This window comes from Tinamus guttatus, unplaced genomic scaffold (genome assembly GCF_059628265.1).
Source record: "Tinamus guttatus ecotype Peru unplaced genomic scaffold, ASM5962826v1 Tinamus_guttatus_pri_ptg000397l, whole genome shotgun sequence".
In the NCBI taxonomy this organism is placed as follows: Eukaryota; Metazoa; Chordata; class Aves; order Tinamiformes; family Tinamidae; genus Tinamus; species Tinamus guttatus.
Genome location: NW_028288931.1, coordinates 829,847 through 836,953, shown reverse-complemented (window position 1 = coordinate 836,953; position 7,107 = coordinate 829,847).

The following is a 7,107-nucleotide window of genomic DNA, read 5'->3' as shown; positions in this document are numbered from 1 at the left end:
GAGGGCAGAGCCATTTCCACTCGTATTTCACATATCTCCAGGCAAGTTGTGATAAATGTTTAACAGTTTGTTTCTTTGGAGCTGGATTTTGCCTTTGGAAAAAAAGAAAAAAAGAGAGAAGTGTTCCCAGCACTGTGAAGAGGTGAGAAAAAAGAACGCAGAACAAAAAACTCGTGCTGGGCCAAGGTCACCGCGTTGTGGTGGGATGAGTCCTGCATCTACCGCCTCCCCGACGCCCTCCCTGGTACCGCAAACAGCCCCTGCGTGGGGTGATGCTCGTTCCAAAGTGACAGATATTTCATGTAAATCTGTCTGCAGCAGATGTGAACCAGTGGAGCCCTACGCGTTTCGGTATTAACAAGCTGATTTATACGGGATGCGATCCCAACCTCCGCTTTATCTTGTCAGGAAATATTGATATCAGAAATGCAGAATTATGAGACTTGTAATAGAAAGAATTATTGCATGAAAAGGAGGAATCCCTTGAATATGGAAGCTTCCTGAATGACTGAGAGGGCAGAGGGAGCAGTGACGTGCGCCTGCCTGCCTGTGCCCTTGCAAGAGCGGGTTGGCTCGGCGCGACCCGGAGCTCCGTGCTGCAGGACGCAGCCCGGCCCGCTCCCTGCGCGGCTGCTGGTTCTGCTCCGAGGTCTCATTTTGATGCCGAAAAAGAGCAGAAAGGGGATGAGAGAGGGTCAGTGGCTGCCTCATAGACTTGCTGTCCCACCTCGTACACTTACTGCCCTTGTTTCTTCCTCCTTGTTCCTCGCCTCGGCTCCCCCTGCGCTGCTGCCTTCCTGCAGCCCTTGGGGTGCTGGCTCGTGAAGCTTTGCAGTTATTACCGAAACAAATGGCTTTTATTTTCATGCTTCAGCAAAACTTCTCCTGCTTCCAGCACAGCCTACAGCCACATGGAGCCAATTCCAGCAGCAAGTCTGCCCTGCTCGCGCTCGCACTTCCTTAGCAGGCAGGAGCTGGCCGTGCCGTGGCGAGCGCTCCTGCTCCGGGCTCCTTCATAGCCCCTGGCACGGCGGCAGGGCCCTCAGCGTGAGCCCATGTCCGTGGCTCTCCCTGCGCCAGCTCCTTGCAAACCTGCCGGTTAGCATCTTACTGAGTGAGATGCAGAAAGTAGGAACTGGCATTAAGGAGAAGATGGGATTTGAAAAGTTATTACATTGGCAGTTATTAAAATGGAAATATTTATGTCAGAGTGCTGAAATTGGTCTTTAAAAGTTAAGTGCCTTTGAGCCTAGGTGTCCTTACCTGTAAGGCGCGGATCTTGCCAGCGCTTTAGCTCCTGCGTGTGTTTGTGCAAACTTGTTCCCGGGGACGGTAGTGTCTGGAGAATGCTCCTTAGCAACACCCTGAAAATCCTATTGCTGGGAAAGAAATCCCCTGCTCAGTGCAAGCACCACTGATGTGATCGCTGTTTGCTGAACCTGAAGCAGGTCTTGCAAAGTCCTTGAAGAGATATTTTTTCTTAATTTTTCAGCCAGACGCAAGAACATGGCCAGGGAGGGTTTCTAGGGAGGGAGCCTTTGGCCACACTGCTGGCTGCTCTCCCAAGGCAAAGGCTGGAGCTGGAGCATTGCAAAGGCAGAACGGGGAGAGCTGCTGGTACCGTGTGCGGGTTACCCAGGGCCTGGGCTGCCCAGTTAGCGGGAAAACAGCACCATGAGTCTCATATGCACCAGCCAGCGAGGGTCGGGAGAAGGAGCACGGGCTGCTACAAACTGGGTTGAGCTGTAACCTGTCTTGTTAGAAAACAGAAAGTCTCTCACAAATGGATTTCCAATTTCCCATCCACCTGCTTAGCTGAGACAGATTTCTTGCTGTATAATTACTTTTTGGGTACTTACAGGTTCTTGTATCCAGGCAACTTGATGCCTCTTAAATCCTCTTGCAAATCTGTGTGTTTTTTTTTTTTTCTTTTTCCTGTTGACTTTTAGGCATGGGAACAACAACCACCAAGTTCTTAAGGCAAAGACTACTTTCCTCCTTGCTGTTTTCCTTGCCCTAATAGTTCTGGGTAAGTGCGATGCTGTGTCAGCGTTTCGGGAGCAGAGACCGGGTTGTCGGAATCCGACAGCGCAGCTGGGTCTAGGCCCAACACCCGGTTTCACTTCTGATAAGACACTGGGCAAAACCAGATACCATCTGCAATGCATCTTGCCTCCCAAACAGCATCCCGAGGCAGTGAGGTCTTCCTGCGGGTAAAGCTGCCTGTTTTTGCAGTAACCCGCCCTTGGATGTTTCCGCTGGAGAGTGAGGACTTGGGCTTCTCGGGATCCAGCAGAAGGAGCCTGTTAGGAGCCGTGGAGAGCTGCCTGCTCGGGCCGTCAGGTTACCTAATAGCAGGTTCCCATTCCCGCGAAGCGGGTGGCTTAAGTCTGTCCCAACTCAATAAGCCATTCAGACCTTGTGATTTCAGGGGGACTCTTTGTGCCCTTCTGGATCAAGGCCAGGCTGTAGATGCCCTTATTAATACAGAGACACACTTAATCACGCAGTGAGGCTGTTCTGCAGAGCCGCTCCCGCTTCCCAGCGTGACTCGGACGGCCGCGTCCGTGTGGAGACGCTCGATGCCTGTCCTGCCGTCGGGGCGAGCTGGCTGGAGAGCCACAGACCCACCCAGCCCCGGAGTAGTTGGATTTGCCCCAATCAAGTAATTGGGACACGTGGGTTTGACCAGACCAACATGTGTTTTGCTCCAGGCATCCCCAAATGCTGACCCAGATCTAGATCGGGGTGGCAATGGGTGTCCAAGGCCCCAGGCCAAGGCTTGGAACCAGCTCTCATGGGGGCAGGCTGCTCTGCACCAGGCCTGCTCTTTCCCTGCTTATTTGATTTTTCATGGATAGAGAAAGGAAGAAAAGGGGAGGGAAAGAACCATAACAAATATGCTATTATTTATAGGCCTCAGCAATCTCTCCATTATCATGCAAAGAGCACAGGCAAGTCAATGCACCCTGCAAAAGGTTAGGCATCAATATGCAATCAAAGGCTTTGACCTCTGTTGGATAAAGTGTAATTTAATTAACTTTTGCTTGACTGCTCGAATGCTGCAATAATTTGGAGATCTCCATGTGGGTCACACCACAGGCTCTTGCTGGAGGGCCCCTTTTCCTTGCTGCTCAGTCTCAAGAGTGTTGTCTCTTCCTCCTTCTCTCCCCCACCACAGGCTGGATTTCTTTTAGCACAAAGTACTTGGGCTTAAAGATATCGTTTGTGGTCATGGTGGCAACAATTAGGCCATCAATCAATAAACTAATTCTCCTATTTAGAGTCATTAGGGACTGTGGGTCTAAGCATCTGCTCTAACTAATGCATTTAAAAGTTGTCTAAACATGGCAGACCTGCTCTTGAGGAGAAGGAAGCACCAGGAGCTCGATGTAGGATTGGACTCTGGTGAACACAGCATCAATTTTAATTAGCCGGCTTCTACAGCTTCCCAACAAAACCAAAATAAACTAGGAAAGGGAGGGCGCTGGTGGGAAACGGGCACTGCTGCAGGCTGGAGACCAGGCTTTCTTCTAGACCTACCATCCTGGGACCTCTAGGAGCTCGTTTTTAAGGATGTTAAAGAGAGTGACTTCCCGAGAGGGCTGTGTAACTCCTCGCAGCTGCTAACCCTGAGCGTAACCTGGCTCCTTGGCAGCCGCTCTCTGCCTCCAAAGGGCTATCAATGTTTCTACCCCGCGATCATGGCTCGCAGAGGGGCAGCAGTCGATGTGCTGCTGTCTGACCTGATGGACACAGACCTGAGTCACCCAGGAGCGTTTGGGCAACTGTGCCAGGTCTTCCCGCGATGCCCCGTGGCCTTGGGCAGGGGCTGAGCACGTGCATGGGCAGCGCCAGGAGTTACGGCCCTCTGGAGAGGAGCCGCGTGGCCTCCTCGACCCACGGGCAAAGCAATTCCCCTCCGTCAGCGCGGCCGCCTTGCCACCCCTGCCCTTGGAGGGAGAAGAGGAAAAGGGGACGCATAGAGCCATACGTCTACATCTTTCCACTTATGACTTATACTCCCGACTTTGACAAGTCCTTATATAACTGAAATTAAGCTTCAGCTGTATTAAATCTTCAGCAAGTTAGGCCAGCAGTTATCGTGTTCGCTTGAAGATTGATGAGAGTCCCATGTGCCTCTGAAAGCTCCCCCGTCTTCCCCCTTTAAAAAGCAGCCCGGGCCCTGCTTTGCGAGCCGGCCTCTGGCTTCCTAACCGGCTCCTCGCGGAACAGACCGAAAGGCAAAGCTGGAATCTCCCTCAGAACCAGAGGGCCCGTTCTCAGCTCCTCGTTCTGCATGTGTTCTGGAACACGTCACAACTATGGGAATGCCGCAGGCAGCGGTGCTGGAATTCCACCCATGCACATAGCAAAGCGCTTCACGCTTTTTACGCAAGAGCATTTGCTGGTGAGGAAGAAGCCAACGTCCTCAGTGTACTTTTTTTCTTTCTTTTTTTTTTTTTTTCCTCTATACAGGCTAGCAGAATCCATAGTAAAAGCATAGTTAGGAAGGGAATTTTGTTAAGACAAATATACTTCTTTTTAACACACAGTGTTCAGAGTGGCAAACCAGACAGATCACCCATTCTCTCCTAGGCACGACCATGCGAGTTGCTCCGAGTCCTGGCGTGATGCTGTCCCAACATGATGCTCTGTGCCCAGCTCCAGTGCAGAGGGTTGAACTTGTGCCTGTTCTCCTGGATTTTGTGGGATCAGACCCTTCACCCCCTGCAGAGCTGAACCCCTCTCCCTCCCCAGGCAGCTCCACGGTATCTGACAGCTCTATTGCTGCAGGATGCCGGGTGTTTTCAGGAAACGCTTGTCCCATTGCAGGTTAAAACAGCAGATAAAAGGAACCATTTTAAAAGTCCTTTCTGCTTTTCTTGTGCATTCTTCAGCGAGTCAGGCTAAGGCATTACCAGCTGTCAAAGATGTTTTAAGGCCTCCTCCAGATAAAAGCAAAGTCCAGACAGAGGATTTGGCTTTCTGTGAAGGTTTTTCTCCATAAACTGTTACTCCAGGACTACCTCGGCGGGCACCTGTTTCCCCACCAGTATTAGGTGCAATTACAGAGCTGACTGATTGGGTAAGGTGAAGTTATGGACAGGCCAGTTCTCAGAATAATTTGATTCTAATTCCTGTAAGGACATTCTGGTGAGTTTAAAAAGAGAAAAGAGAAAATCATGTTTTAGAAAGATTTTTTTTTCCTGTACCTGTAATTAGCAAATTAGTGAGGTGACCATGTGGCTTTCCAGCCAGAAAGCCCAAGACTGTATCCTTGAAAAGCAAATTTCTGTGAACAGATTTAGGGAGACTGCAGTGTGGGAGGCAATCTTGGAAACAAGAGCCCAGAGGCTACGAGCAGTGGGAAGGGTTTTGGGAGGAGGAAGGAGGCCTGGGGGGTGAGCAGGGCTGCTTGGAGCCTTGGCTGGTTGTGCCTGCAGTCAGCCTGAAGCTACAGCGCCTCTTAAATGTGTATTTTCTATTTGTGTGATCCAGAGGCTGCCGGGTCAGTGCAAAGCACTGCTGTGTCCTGGAGCAGGATGCTGCAGCCAGACATCCATCGGTGCCAGGGAGAACCGGTGTCCTTGGGAAGCAGGGATCAGTGCAGAGCCCCGGCACACGCAGGAGGAAGGCTGGGTGCTGGGCAGACCTGCTGCAAGCCTCTCTAGCTGATGCTCTTGATGCTCTTTTTAATACATATATTAAAAGGGTGATAATAAGCAAATCCGTCAGTTATGCAAATGAGCAGCAATTGCATCTTGAAGAGCATCCCACAGTTTAATTACATCATAATTGCAATGTAACACTTTAATTACCATATGCATCACAAAATCATGAGCACTGTTTTTAATCTCTTCACTAATATTTCAAATCAAACAGCTTGCACAGTGCCCACACTGCAGAGCTGCAAACAAAGGCACCAGACAGCCCTGGCTACGGCAGCAGCGAGGCTGCACTGCTCCACGCGGCCATTCCCGGCCTCCTCGCCTGGCTGTGCTAACGCGGGAGAGCTGAATGCAAAGCCAAGAAGCAACGTCCTTGGCCAGCATCTTGCACCCAGTGCAGCCGTCGGAATTTGCAAGGGTGGCGTTGGGTGCTCGCGGCGTCGCTCCGGCTCCGGGAGCATGGGAAAGAGCAAGGACGAGCTCAAGCATCTGTGCACAGGGCTGCAAGGGGCCCTGCGTGGAGGAGAGGGGAGAGGGTTTTATCCCCATCACAGTTTAGAAAGTTGGGATCTGCTGAGATGCTGCAAAGGGGTCGCTTGAGCAAGGAGGCTTGGAAAGGGCTCTGCTGGGAGAGGCGTCTGGAGCAAGGGGCTCCCTGGAGCCTCCATCCTTCTCCCATATGGAAGGCTCATCTCGCCTCGGCCCGCTCGTCTCCACCACGGTGCCTTTGCTGCGCGTCACAGATTGTCACTTTGCTTCACCGTGAGCTGGCAATGATTTAAAATCATCCTGTGCTAATCCATATAAATTCTTTTAATCGTGGGTTTAATCTTTTAAGCATGCAGTAATTAAATTACATGCCAGTCAGCGGCATATCAACGTAACGTGTGAGGTTTGCAGCCCGTGAGTCGTGGGGGGACACATGGGGACAGGACAAGGGTCCTGCCACCTGCTTCTTGGAGGACCTGGGATAAAATCACTCCTCCTCCTGCCATGGTTTTCTTACTAGTAATATTTTTCTCCTTCCTTTTTCAGCCCTCTCTGAGGTCTTGGCCAAGGGGTTGTGCTGCCAGCAGGTCCCAGGTAGATTGAACGCAGGCAGCCCTTCAGCAGGACAGGCTAGGGGACATCCCTGGAGAAGACATCCCTGTCCGGGGGCTGGAGCCATGTGCTTACACAGCTTGACAGCAGTAGGCATCCGACACACATTAACAGATTAAACTTTGAGGTGGGAAGGGGAAAGTAGATGTGAACTACTAGGTAGAGTGATGACTGGCTTTGGGATTGTGACAATTACTGTACTTAATGTTTTCTAATGTTGAGAGCCAAATAGGGGCATATATTTAATTCATTAAACCCATATGAAGTGTCTCCCTCTATCCCAACGCAGTTAATCGGTGCTCTGTGGAGAAGTATCGGGAAATAAGTGTCTCCT